This window comes from Hermetia illucens, chromosome 2, assembly GCF_905115235.1.
Source record: "Hermetia illucens chromosome 2, iHerIll2.2.curated.20191125, whole genome shotgun sequence".
Lineage (NCBI taxonomy): Eukaryota > Metazoa > Arthropoda > Insecta > Diptera > Stratiomyidae > Hermetia > Hermetia illucens.
Window position 1 is genome coordinate 114124890 of NC_051850.1, and position 13476 is coordinate 114138365.

Sequence of the window (13476 nt, forward strand, 5' to 3'; positions counted from 1 at the left end):
TTTGAGATTGTCACGTGTATGCACTTATCACTTCGTTTCGGGAGATTATATGCAGAAGTAATTTTTAAGTTTGGTTTCCGCCATTGCGGTTTTCCTTGGGGCCATTACTCGTCTCGTATATCTAATTTCACTGAAATTTGAATCATTTTTCTCTTCAGCATTACTGGCAGTTACGAATTTTTCCTTATTTTTCAAAAATGAATTTTCACAAACTTAAAAATTATATTTACAACTTTTACTCAATGACTTCCTTGTTTTGTTTCAGATAGTCGTGACAGAGCTAAACTGCAGCTTGGAATATCAATCTTTTTCTAGTCCATAAATTTTACGAAGGTAATTTATTGATACGAATTACGTTGCATATTTACCTTTTTTTCAAATTTGCAGGAAAGTAGAAAATGTTTGAATTATTCATGTCGAAAGTTATAAATAACGTTACGAGTAGTGGTTATTTCATGGCGTTCATGCACTACACCTTGTGAATTGTAATATTGAATCTGGAGTTCCCTGCCGATTTCTTCTGTAACTGTATTCTATTATGAAATCGTTCTCAGTTGTTAATTAATATCACACCTTAATAAATTAAAGAGAAGCGAAATAAAGCACGAACGATTTATGTGAGCTAGCATTCGATAAGGAAGGACTAGCCCGTATTGAAAGGTTTGGCTTTTGGTAATTAGTAAATGAATGGCATGATTTTATGAGCTTTTATATTATCATCCTTATGAAATATTCATCAAGACGAAATATTATTCATCATTGGAATAGAAGTTCATCCATTGTGGATATGGTTCCTCATTCAGGGGTCAGTTTAATGTTATTTCTTTCCTTTTGCTTTTTTTTGCAGATGTGGATTACTTTCTTTAAAAAGTTATTTTTCTGGAGATTACAACATATCCTTTGCTATGCCCCTTCTAATGACCTTTTTCGAGTATCCACTGTGCTTTTTAATGTTCGCTGGTTTCACTATAAGTCTCCAGTAATTGGTACCAAGGTTAATAAAAGATATTTTTAACGGTCAACATCCCTTGTTCCCGTGTAGTAACAGTTGCAATTTCTGGAAAAAAATGGAAAGTACTCGGTTGGTTCGGAAAATAACAGCCGGGGATTGTTTTGGACACTACTCACCTAAGTCTGCTGAAGATTATCTCGGGAATTTCGACTGTGTCTGAAATGTCAAATTTTCTTTTCCTTTAGCGTTTCTCTTGTCCGTTAGGGAGGTTGCCTCGTCTAGATCGGATTCGCCCCTTTCTTCGATCGTAGGCTCGTTCCAGGCGTAGTCAAAAAACTCCCAAATAATAATCTAGTGTATATAGCCATCGCTTTTCCGGTTGATTTTTCTGCTGTTTCCCACGAACTTGGACGTTTAGACCAATTTTCGCTAGGAAGTTCCGTCAGTGTGAGTCACATGACCATGCTATCGAAGACGTTTCCCTCGTATTTTCTCAACGGTGGGTGCAACCCCATATCGATCGTGTATACTCTCATTTCGGACGGGCATAGCATTTTATGCCATTGATCCAACATATTGGTTTCCATTATCGTGAGGCACAGGGAGCTCTTCATTTTCCATACCTCAGCTGCAATGGCATCACAGCTTGCTCTTTCTTCTTTTTCTTCAGCCTTTGTCCCGTTCACAAGCGGGGTCGACTCGTCGTGATTGGTTTCGCCATTTTATTTTATCAAATGCCTGATCTGGATGCAATCTCCAGGCTTTTAAATCCCCATCCAGCGTATCAAGCCACCGTTATTTCTGCCGATCTTTGGTTATTTACCATCAACTTCGATGTTCAGACCAATCTTGGCAAGTGAATTCTCGTTAGCGCGAATTACGTGAGCATACCATCGAAGACGCCTCTCGCGCAGTTTTTCCACAATCGAAATGGCATTAAGTGTTGTCGTTGAGCATACCAGATAAGTTCGTCTGGCACTCTGTCAAACGCTTTCTCTAAATCCAGAAATGCTATGTAAAGAGGGCGATGCTTTTCACGGTATTTCTCCATGAGTAAGCGGCTTGATTCACAGTTATTTCAACGATTTCGGGAATACGGCTGTCAAGAATGCGTTCAAAAATCTTCATGGTATGGGGAAGCACCCGGATCGAACGGTAATTTGATCATTCTGCTGGACTATCTTTCTTCTTCCATTTTACGGTGGTACTTTCTTGCCATTCACATGGTATTCTACCTTCTTGAATAACCCGATCAAAGAATTCACTGAGCCACAGTGTTGGGTCCCAGCTCTTCGCTTTCCAGAGCTCAGATGCGATATCGTCAGGTCTTGTTGCTTTCCCCGATTCGCAGTTGCAATGCAACTTGCAGTTGCAGTTGCAACTTGCAGTTGCAGTTGCAACTGCTCCAAATGTCGGCAATGATTGTCGAAGTGGAGAATAAGCAAATTTTGGAGAGAAAATCTGCTCGAAGTATTCTCGGCATCTATCCATCGGGGTTCGACGATTGATAAGCAAAATACCGTTCTTGTCATTAACGCAACAGAATCGTGCGTTCGTTTCGGCTTTTGCCAAGCCGATATAGATCTCTCCCGCCATCCCGATTGTCCAATTTATAATTATAAAAATTTTCGTAAAGGTCCGCTCGGGTGACAGCAATCTTTGCTTCCCGATTGGCAGTCTTATAAATTTGCTAATTGGCTAGCGTTTGTTGTAAAGGCGTTTCTTTTCACGGACCTTCATTTCAACATCGTCTTTCCAAACCAAAGTATCTCGGTTGACGCACCGCTTACCTGGCATGGTGACCCCGAAGGTTGCAGAGGCCGCTTTATGGATCGTGTCCTTCATTTGGTTTCACGATTCCAAGAACGCTTGTTCACTTCTCGACAGGACCGGGGTCCTACCGCGCGGACTGAGGTGGACGTCCTTTCATTTTTCGAGGCTTATTACTCGATCCGATCATCTTGTTTCTAACGAACATTGGATGCATTTTCTTGGATAGGATTTATCATAGTGGAATAACTCCAACTATACTTTATCTCTTTCCCAGATCTCAGCATTTTATTTTTGTTTTACTGAGGATAATACAAAGTACGTTGCCTCAAACCCTCCTCCTTTAACTGGGTTTGGGACCAGCATACCATATTAATAGCATGGCGGAGTTAATTTAAGTTAAACATATATGGCGTTGTCAGGTGGAATTGATTCAAATGTCAGTAATGCTTGCGGAAGTGGTGGATGAGTCAGCTCCTCCGTGGAAATCTACTCAAATTTTCTCACCATCTGTCCGATGCAGGTCGACGGTCGGTAAGCAATGCTTAGTTCATCAGTAACATAACAGAAGTACCCTATACATACGTGCGCTGGTGGATTTTGTCAATTGGATACAGATTTCTCTCGTCGTCCAAAGTGTCCAATTTATCCCAAAAATTTTTGGAATGGACTGCTCGGATCACGATTATTTTCTTTGCTTCATGAATGCGGTTCATACAAACTTACTAGTTCGCCAACGTTTTATCGACAAGGGATTCATGACAAAGATGTTTTTTCCCATAAACCTTCATCCAGACATCGTTATTATATATTATAAGCCAAGTATCTTGGTTGGTGAACAGATTATCGTTCTTAATGATCCCGAAAGTTACGTAGATTACTTTGTGGATCATACTCTTGTTTTGATTCCACGCTTCTTTAATACTCGTAATACTCGACGTTGTATGAGTGAGTTCATTTCTTCTATTTTCCCGCGAAATTTCTATCATTTGCGGCTAGAGGCCGCTCCTCGCGTTATCTCCGCGGTGGCTTGATTCGCAAGGAGAGCAATCACCAACCGTTGGGAGCGAGCCATGATTTCATCGAGTACGACTTTGCTTTCAGCGACGGTGCTATCTTAAGAAAATAAGGTAGATTTCCGTTTCACTTTTCACACTTTAAAGTATAGGAAGACTACACAACCGTTTGGTAAACGATATATTGAATGCTATAAGATCGTGTGTTTCGAAAAAATGGAAGATAGGCTTGCCACTCTCCAAAATCTATTTCTCCATAACATCGGTTGCCGTTCGCCTTTTCAACAACACGACCATTGAGATCACTTGCAAATAGTGTTTGCCTTTCCCTTGATCGCGTAATTGGAGCGAGTTTCCAGGTTTGCATGCGTTTGAGTCGAATTATTTTTTATATTATTCCTATTTTCTCTGTTCATATATATAACATGGCGTGGTTGTCACTTTTTAGCGATCTTACTTCCTCAAGCTTTAATTATACACCGAGACACGACAATTTATTGCAACTCTTGCTAATAAGGGATAAGATATATAAAAAGTCCATCTCACCTTTCCGAGCCTTCTTGCCCTTTTAGTTTAAGAATACACTCGAAATATTCCCTGCTTATTGCAAAAAGGTGACTAAAAGGGATTAAAATTCGTGGGCTAGCAGCCTGCAAACTTTGAAAATTATTTTCCACAGAAACATAAACATCACTTCGGATCGCAAAGGACCTCACAACCACGATCTTGGGCTGCCGAGAACTGTTTACGACTGGTTTCTGAAATATACGCCCGCTCCATGACAATGGTATCGTGAACCTCTAGAATGCCCACTTTCTCCAACTTGAGCTGAGAATTCCGGCGATATAAAGTGGACCATCTGGACCTATCCAAAGTTAAATGGTGAAATTCTGGAGGGTATTGCTTTCCCTTTTGTCACACTTTTGTATTCTAGAAAGCCTAGAAAAACTCGACGTCGGATTGCTGATGATGCCTGCCGCATGGCGCGCTCTCATTAGGATCCGTATCGGAAACAATTTTGATTATGTTCCACTACACCAAAATGAAGACTTCCGATATAGTAGAGAAGGAAGCTTTCTATGAGCAACTTTATGTACTTCAACAGGGTCGATTTAAGGAAAGCTTTCGTTAGCAAGAATAGGGTGCGTATTATTAATATTGTACACAACAGACGCATTCGGGAGAAATTTACAGCTATTACAGATCGAAACGGCGCAAAATGTGACCTCCACTTCGGGGTGAAGTCATAGAGCAATTTAAAATCCAAAAGTGGGGTCTAGTAGGACTACACTCTGTCGCCTATATTACTCCATTTTCTTATCGGTGACGTTCTTCATGCTGCTTTGACTAAGTAACTAGACTGCTCAATGGCCTATGTTTTCTTTTCTGAAATACCGCGGCTATGCTGATGATGCCTGCAAAAGCAAGGCTCTCAATTTGTCGTCACGCTCTTCCTATTTGCATAAATGTGCGGAACATTGAAGGAATCGAAGGAATTATATATCAAGATAATGTTCCTTGTGCAGTCGTCGATACTGAACTTAATTGCACCCGGGACATTAATAGTGCCTTTGCGAAATTGCAACGACCTCAACAATGTGTAGGCCGCACATCGAGAAAAGGCAAATACTCCATTGTTGGTTATGTATGCAATGGAACCTACAATTCCAGGATGGTCCACAAGTTGGTTGATCATTGGAGGGGAAGCGCAAGCTTCTTGGAAAATTTTATGGTGATTTGAAGCATATTGACGGGAACCGACAATGATGACTCGTAGGTGTGGTTGACGCGCTGTGTTCAGGCTATGGCCACCGTATATCTGCTTGGTTTGGATAGAGAGTGAATTTCGGATGGCTTTGCCCGTGGATGGTCCTAGTCAACCCGGATAGTCATGCTACTCCCAGGGCATCAAAGAAGCTTTTTTCTATCTTTCAAAAACCAGTTGGTGGTCTTATAAAAACATGGCTGGAATAATATTCCCGACAACGAGATGGTCAATGCATTTAATTAATGCTGTTGGAGTCAGTATTGACGTAGCTTCCTTAAATCATATACCCTGTGAATTGCCAAAGGAACGACTTACTTGTGAAAATCACTAGATCACGATTGATATTTTCTGGGACACCATAAGAGTAAAGGTCTATGTTTACATTAGCCTTTTTGAGGTTTGCCTGAAGATCACGAAGTTACTTTTGAAGAGGAACTTGATGATCAGTTTCTCGTGGCCTTTCGTAGTTCGCTTTTACTTTGCCGTTGCTTGTCCATTCCATTTTGTTTAATTTTCCCCTTTTTGTGGGATCAACTGTCCTTTTTTAGAAAAACTGTGCCTATGATTTTTTTTACGCGCATGGATACAATTTCCACGGCAGTAGGTTGGTAGGAGAAGAACCACTAAGCCTTTTAGAATATATTTGTAACTCCTTATGAATGTTATGTCTTCTTTGAATCCAGTCAATATGGCGCGTTTCTGATGAATGGACCACGTATCTCTGTGTCAGAGTTTAAAATGAAAAAACCTTGATGAGCGGCTATAACATCAAGAAAATGTCTCCATCACCCATTTCGATTGGAAAGTTTGAAGACAATGATTCAACACTGAATAAATCGAAACCCAGGCAATCAAGGCCTTCACGGACGGACAAATATGTGGAAACCATTCGTAAGGATCAGTTTTAAATGCGTAAAGATCTCCACTAGATCATACTTTATGAAAGCATGTAAAACTGCGAATGTACAATTTAGACCGCTTGCAATTGATTGCAATAACTTCCACATTCGCCTCCAACTTCAATGTACAGTAAGATTTCATGTTTTTTTTTAATTACGCTTGTTCTATCTTCCGGATTTAAGACAGTCTTAAAAATTGCTTGCTAAATATTAATCTACTTTGATTCCTCCCTAACGAGTCCTCTTGGATTATGTAGTTAAACAATTTTTACGCTTCTCAACATTTTCTTAATGCTAACTTTTGAATTGACATTTAGATGTTGCTTGGGACATGCACGTAACTAAACATCGAGTAGAGGTTTCAAATGTTTGTTATTTGTGTAACTTCTGCCATGTGTTCCCCAAGGTCCGTAGTACAGTCGACCATCTTCCATTAGCAGCGAAGAGAAAGCATAACTTCTTGAGTAAAAACACCTTCCTGCAGTGCATTTGCCTTCACAACAACCTGCACTGTTTCACATACTCTTTTTTAAAAAAAAGCCATCAAAGCCTCCTATTGTTCAATGGATGTTTCCACCCAAACATTCACAAATGCACAAGGAGAAGCAGAAACCTTCTGCAATAAGAGTTACGAGAACTATTCTGTATTGTCTGTCTCAAGTAGTTCGCGGTTTGAAATCTACTTCATTACAGTGTGCACACCGTCGTGCTCATTTTGAATGCATGGACTCATAACTGAACCTACATTCGCAAATGAAAGTGTGCATTTATCTTGCGAAATATAATTAATGGTAGAGCTGAGATGTATATGCATAGCATTTCATGTTCACCAACAAATTATTACAAGATAGCGATGAATGTGTTGCATTTCACTAGTGGGAAAATTTGTCATCAAGTTCTACCGTAGCGAAAATAATAAGACGGTGCATTACGGTTCGTTGGGAATAATATGAACCCTTCTTGCTTAGACGTAAAATGTAAACATGAGGAATATTTTGAAATATTTAATGTTTTCATGTATTTCATTTGGATTTGAAGGCGTCTGTTTTTGCACGGATACATAATCAACTGAGTGTCACCTTTCTTCTCTGATTACGTACTTATGCTTGCCTAGGCAACAGTAAATGTATGAAAATATTTTATAAAAAATATGGTCGACTACCAAGTTGTACGTCTTTTGATACATAACTCATGTAAACTGGATGATTTCAATATATAAACCCCAGAAATTTTATTAACAGGAAAAAAATTAGGAATTACTATTTTCCAAAAGGAAACAAAGGAATCCTCTGTTTTTTATCCAAACCAAAGCTCGCTATCTGAAGCTTGGACAGATTCTTCGCCGCAGACAGATTCTTATCTTGCATCACTTCACAGATTGCCAAAACCGTATGCCGTCGAGTTCCATCCGGCATTAAAATCGCTTTCATATATTGATTGAGATTATCGGGGCACTGGGAAAACACTTGGAGTATATTCGCCCTAATGTGTTCTCCGTTAATGAACCCTCAAGGCACTTAGGTCCAACCAGGTGAACTCTAAACTGGTATGGGAAGGCCTTGAGAGACTGAATACACTCGGCTCGTCCAACAAGGTCTGGATACTTTGGGTTCCAGGTCATGCTGGGCTGGAAGGCAATGAGGCAGCGGATGAACTAGCCAAGAAGGGAGCAGGGATGCCTTTACACGGGCCAGAACCCTTCTGTGGAATCGGAAACGGTTTCATGGCTATGAATCTAAGAAACGAAGAGAAACGGTTGAGGGAACTATATTGGGCGGGCCTACCAGGGATGGAGCAGTCCAGGGTGCTTATTGGGGGATATGAACCCATGCGCACAAAGGATTGCTTAAACCTCACCAAAAAGAACCTCCGAATCATAGTGGGAATTCTCACTGGTCATTGTCGGCTGAACTACCACCTAGGGAAGCTAGGGATATCTACGGACACTGCCTGCAGGTTCTGTGAGGAGGAGGACGAAACCTCTATGCACGTCCTGGGACAATGTCCGGCACTTGTGCAAAGTAGGTCGATACATCCGGGAGAACACTTAATACCAGATGCAAAGCTGAAACTTCTGGAAGTGGGGAACATACTAAAGTTCCTAACGGTTACAGGCCTGCTTGAGATACTATGATGAACAGGTACACTATAACCAGTAAAAGGGGCACAATAGTTTTTTGAGGACGCGGTGCGACTTTCCCTTAACAGAATAATAATAATAATAATGAACCCTCGCTCCTCGACAAAGTTGGATTGGCTTTTTTATATTGCGTTAGCTCTCATGTCTTTCACTTCAAATTTCAGGCGCTGTAGAAATACTCATGGCATCGCTAGTTCTTACTGTTCTATTCTGTCGCTTGGGCGCAGGATGGAGTTGGATCTAACACTTGTTCATAAACAGGATGTTTATACGCCGTACTTGGACTACGGCCGCTTTCATTAGCGGGTGTTCGTTGTGCAAAGTAAAGTACGTTGTCTATACGCCTACCACGCTCATTTGCTTGTTTGAATGTACCGTTATACAGTTCATATTGACACTTGTTTATCGCGTCCCGAGATGAGCTCATCTGTTTCGCCACTGTTTGCGCTAGCTTCTTCTGGATTATTTTCGACTAATGTTCAGATCTTTTTTTCGCCACAATTCCTCCTCAAAAAATCAATTTTCTTATGTTTCTATTGTGGGCCGTCAGTGTTCTAAAGATGGTTTCATCAATGTACTCAAGCCCATACCTTCTTTGAATTTTTACTCATCTATTGATGCGGATATTCACCATTGCCGTCGTCAAGAAATGTCACTTCGATACCTTTAAGATCTATATTCCCTTTCGAATGATCGGGCGTGATGTGCAGGAGCAGGAGAAATTGATATTATCGATCATTTTACTCAACCCTTCAAACTATCGCGCACAATTTCTTTATATTTGAGCGCTTTTACATGATTGTCTAGCACCAGTATTTCCCCACTTCTGTGTCCTGTTATGTATCCTCAGACCATGGCCCATGGAGAGCTATTGCTGCACAGTTTGGTTCAATCAAATTAAATTTCGAGTCGAGTCGCCTTTTCTTCATGTCTTTTGTTAACAAAGGCTTTTTATAGGCTTTCGGACACGAAGCCCAAGCTCATTGAGGTGACACTGCACCATTCGCTCATCTTGCATGAACTCGGTTCATCTAGCTCTCTCCAATTTTTCTCTCCCGCTTCCTTCTGTTTTATCTAAACTTCCTGTTTGTTTATAAAAATTAGGGAAACATCGTACAGTCGACTCATTTCTCGTTACTCTGCGAGCTATATTTTGCACATGTAAAGATTCCGCCTTATAAACTAGAATTCTCGCCTTTTCTTCTGCATTTAGTTTTCCTTTCCGATTCATTAAAATACGTTTAAATTGCAAAAAACTCGTTCAACACTCTCTCAAAAGCCACCAAATTTCTGAATTCTCGTCATTCTATAAAGGGAATATGAAATATTTTTGAAGTAATAGTTTGCCTGGTTAGGTTTACCTAACGTTGGAAGCGAGTTGAAAAAAACCAGGAGGAGGTGGTCACTTATTTCAAAGACCCATTCTCAGAAGTTACACAGCCAAGAAATTCGAAAATTCATGTTGGTGGTGGTATATAGTGTCTAAGCCTCAAAATACTTCCAAACTCCTGCTCAAATGGTACATTATTATATTTGCGAAATTTACTTCAGAACTTTTCTTACGTTCGCCCTGCAATTACAAAGTGTTGTAATATTAGATCCCGTAATACCGAGCATGATCCTGGAAAGTGTGGTGGAAATCCTGCTCTCATTAACAAAGCTATAATAGACCGAGTGAAATTACTGCAACCTAAACCAATCAGAAATGTCAGTGTCACATTTCACTTCAATGTAGTCGGACATGCATGCGCTGTTGGTTATTTGTGTCAAACATCGCCTTCTTCTATTTCGGAACAACAGTTGTCATGCAGTTTCGGAATCTAGCTATAAAAGTCCAGTTAGAAACTCGCTCCGAGGTCCGACGCCGAATCCACGTGCTACTACCGATACGCTTACTAATGTTGATAATTCGTTCGGTTCGTCTGATAAAGAAAGAACCGTAAAGCACTCGCCTAATGCTAGACCGCCAGATAAGCCGGTGATAGTTCAGTACATCGACGGCGGCGTTCACTCTGCCGACCATGCAGTGGGTGGTTCATGTCTCCGCTGCGCCACCACACTAAAATGCAAAGCACAATACCGCAAAAGAGAAAGGTGTTTTCCTCAGGATTCTATCATTCTACTTCGATAAGGCACAGGATATCCAATCGATATCGACGTAATTTTTGCTAATATTGAACAACAATGTCGTTGTCAATGATTGTGCATACATTGCAAAAACCAATCAAAGTTCATTTACGAACGCCAAAGATCGGCGCTATATCATCAAATCTTTAGCAGGTCTCTGACCTACATCATGGTTCGGGTTGAGGCAGGGCCTGAGACATCAGTTTTTCTACCATAAAAATTGTCCCTATTGACTATCCGGGCTGGATTATCCTGACGCGAACGAATCACTGGAGCTCACTGAGCCGGATTTTATCCACAAGCAGACGGTCATAGTAAGGCTCATAGACTTCATCGTTATATAGCCTACAGAATCGTCCATACTCTTGTAGCGAGCTAACAATTTTTCGGAGGGTTCTTCTCTCGAAAGCGGTTAGTAGTTCGCAATTTTCCTTGATAAGATACCAAGTCTCCGAGGAATACGTGAGGACTGGCAAGATCATTGTCTTATAGAGTAGAAGTGATACGTTTCGAGCGAAACTGTTTTTGTGACAGGATTGAAACGCAATACCGTCTCGTTAGTAGTAGTGGTTTCTTAATTTGTCAAATACCCAATACAAAACCCAGGTACCTACTGTTTTTTGTAGGCTGCTTTTATCTGTGCTCGCAAATTGTTCAGGGTCAGCCTAGTCAGGCTTACTAATTTTGTGGGGTATCAATTTTTCCAATGGCCATGTAAAGTTTTACCCTAACTATTCCAGGCGGCCTTGCAATCGATGAAAATATTGTACAACTGATGGCCATATTCCAGCAATTTTGCATCGATCACCCCAGAGAGAAAACCTGATCTGTTGCTACTATGCTTGGAGTATAAACTAGTTGATTTGGATCGACGATGTTCTGGTCGTATAAAGACATCTGACCTAGCAAGATTGTGGGTTTCTTATAAATGGTTCTCAGCAACGCAATGCCTCTATAATTACTGTACTGAGTGATATCCTCTCTTTTATGTAAGGCACAGATAATGCCCTGTTGCCAGTCATGATCCCAAATTTTGAGGATAAACTAATGAACTGTTTACTATATTTGGTCGCGTCGATATTTAACTAAATTCGGCTATAATTCCATCGGCTCCCAACGACTAATAATTCGATGAATTGCATGGACGGTTTTTTCGGTGCTTGATGGTGGCAGCATTTGTCCATGACCTTCAGTTAACGACACCTTAAAGTCAATCGTGCTCTATTTGTTGAGTAATTCATCAAAATGCTCAACCCATCACTCCAAAATGTCCGTCCATGCGCTCGGAAATCAGATTTCCCTCTTCTTCTCGGCAAGCTTAATCCTCGTTACTTATTGGTAAAACTTGCGCGCCTGATGCGGTTTCTCCGGAACCATATTGTTCCTCCTATATGCTCTGATATACATCAAGGATGCGAGGCCTATTTGGTTGATAGTAGTACCGCCTGAGGAAACTTATGTTTGTTTGTAGATCTCTTTCCGCGCAAACTACTTCTAACAACTACTTTGTGTGACAGTGCTAGTTGGATAACCCGTAATCTGTCGTCGTTGGTAATTTTCTGCAAGCTATAAATACATTACTATCACCTGAATACGGGCTCCGTCCTTATCTGGCTTTTAAGATCTCTAAGTATGATTTCGATATCATATTTGATGCAGGCTTCGAGGACGCGTTCTGCAGCCTTGTCGAAGATCTCGACAGCTTTCTCGCTCTTCTCCGCTAAATCGGCTACTGGATAAAAACGGAGCTGGGATTCTTTTAAAAAAATCTGGGCTGCCCATGTTCTATCATTATTTGCTTTAATGAACCGGTCTGAGAATATAATGGTCCAATGGGGCTCTCTAGGACGCACAAGTGTTTGAAAGTAATAACAACGCCACAATTTAAGGAAGTCCTCCCGGTTGTAAGTAAACATTAATGAGGTTCTAAAGGAAGCTGCAGAATTAATTGCGGTTTACATCTAGAGGTCACCAAAAAAATAGCAGATTGAGGGGAGCACATTTTTTCCCATACTGAATGTCATGGTCCATTAATACAAATAATGATAGACTGGAAAAGTCCGCGTTTGAAATGGAAAATTCTGAAATTGACTTAGAAAAGTGGAAGCTAGTTTGGAATTTTCTGAAATTAGTTCGAAAAATTCTGAATTGATTTGAAAAATTCTGAATTTGACCTGAAAAACCTATATACATGATTTGAAAACCTTCACACTAATCAATTTTTTCAAAATAATTCAAGATTTTGATGGCGATTTAGCTTGGCTTAAAGAATCTAGCATATATATCCTAATTGCACGTGCAAATTCACTGTCCTCCCATCAGAATAGATACATTGCATATTTCCAGATTTCCTCGCCAGTTTAACTAAGTTGATAGTACATTCATCTGGCTAATTTGGAACGAAACTATTCTGCCAAAAATCAATCTATGTTTGCTATATAAGGATAATGTCTTTCCCATTTTTAATCCCCCCCTTACTTCTGTACCGTTTTAATCTATTCACCTATATATCCTAAAGAATTGAACATTGTGAAGTATCTTTCAGTAGATTTCCTGGTTGTCGAAACCTGCTTCTTTTCCTTTTTGAAAAATTGATTTCTCGCAAATTTTTCACTCTACCCGTACTACTTTTCCACATTTTCTCGTATAATGGAAAACCTGCACAAAGGAATCTTCGAAAATAGGTCAAGTGCGGCGAACGGATATCGGATACTCGTTCATACAGTTTCCTTTTTTCACAATTCATATTGTATGTACTTTGTATGACTTTCAAATGTCTAATGAATATCCGGAGATGAAAGGAA

General features: G+C 40.3%; 1 protein-coding gene across 3 annotated transcripts in view; it reads left to right on the forward strand.

The window, feature by feature from the left end:
* The window catches only part of LOC119648786 (prominin-like protein), a 198019-nt gene that overhangs the window by 85053 nt on the left and 99490 nt on the right, over window positions 1–13476 (forward strand). For 2 of the 3 annotated variants that reach the window (XM_038050628.1, XM_038050630.1), the window contains one exon: window positions 266–333. The gene's annotated coding sequence lies outside the window, so the exon portion shown is untranslated. The remainder of the gene's footprint in view (window positions 1–265; window positions 334–13476) is intronic. The other variant, XM_038050629.1, reaches the window with a different exon arrangement.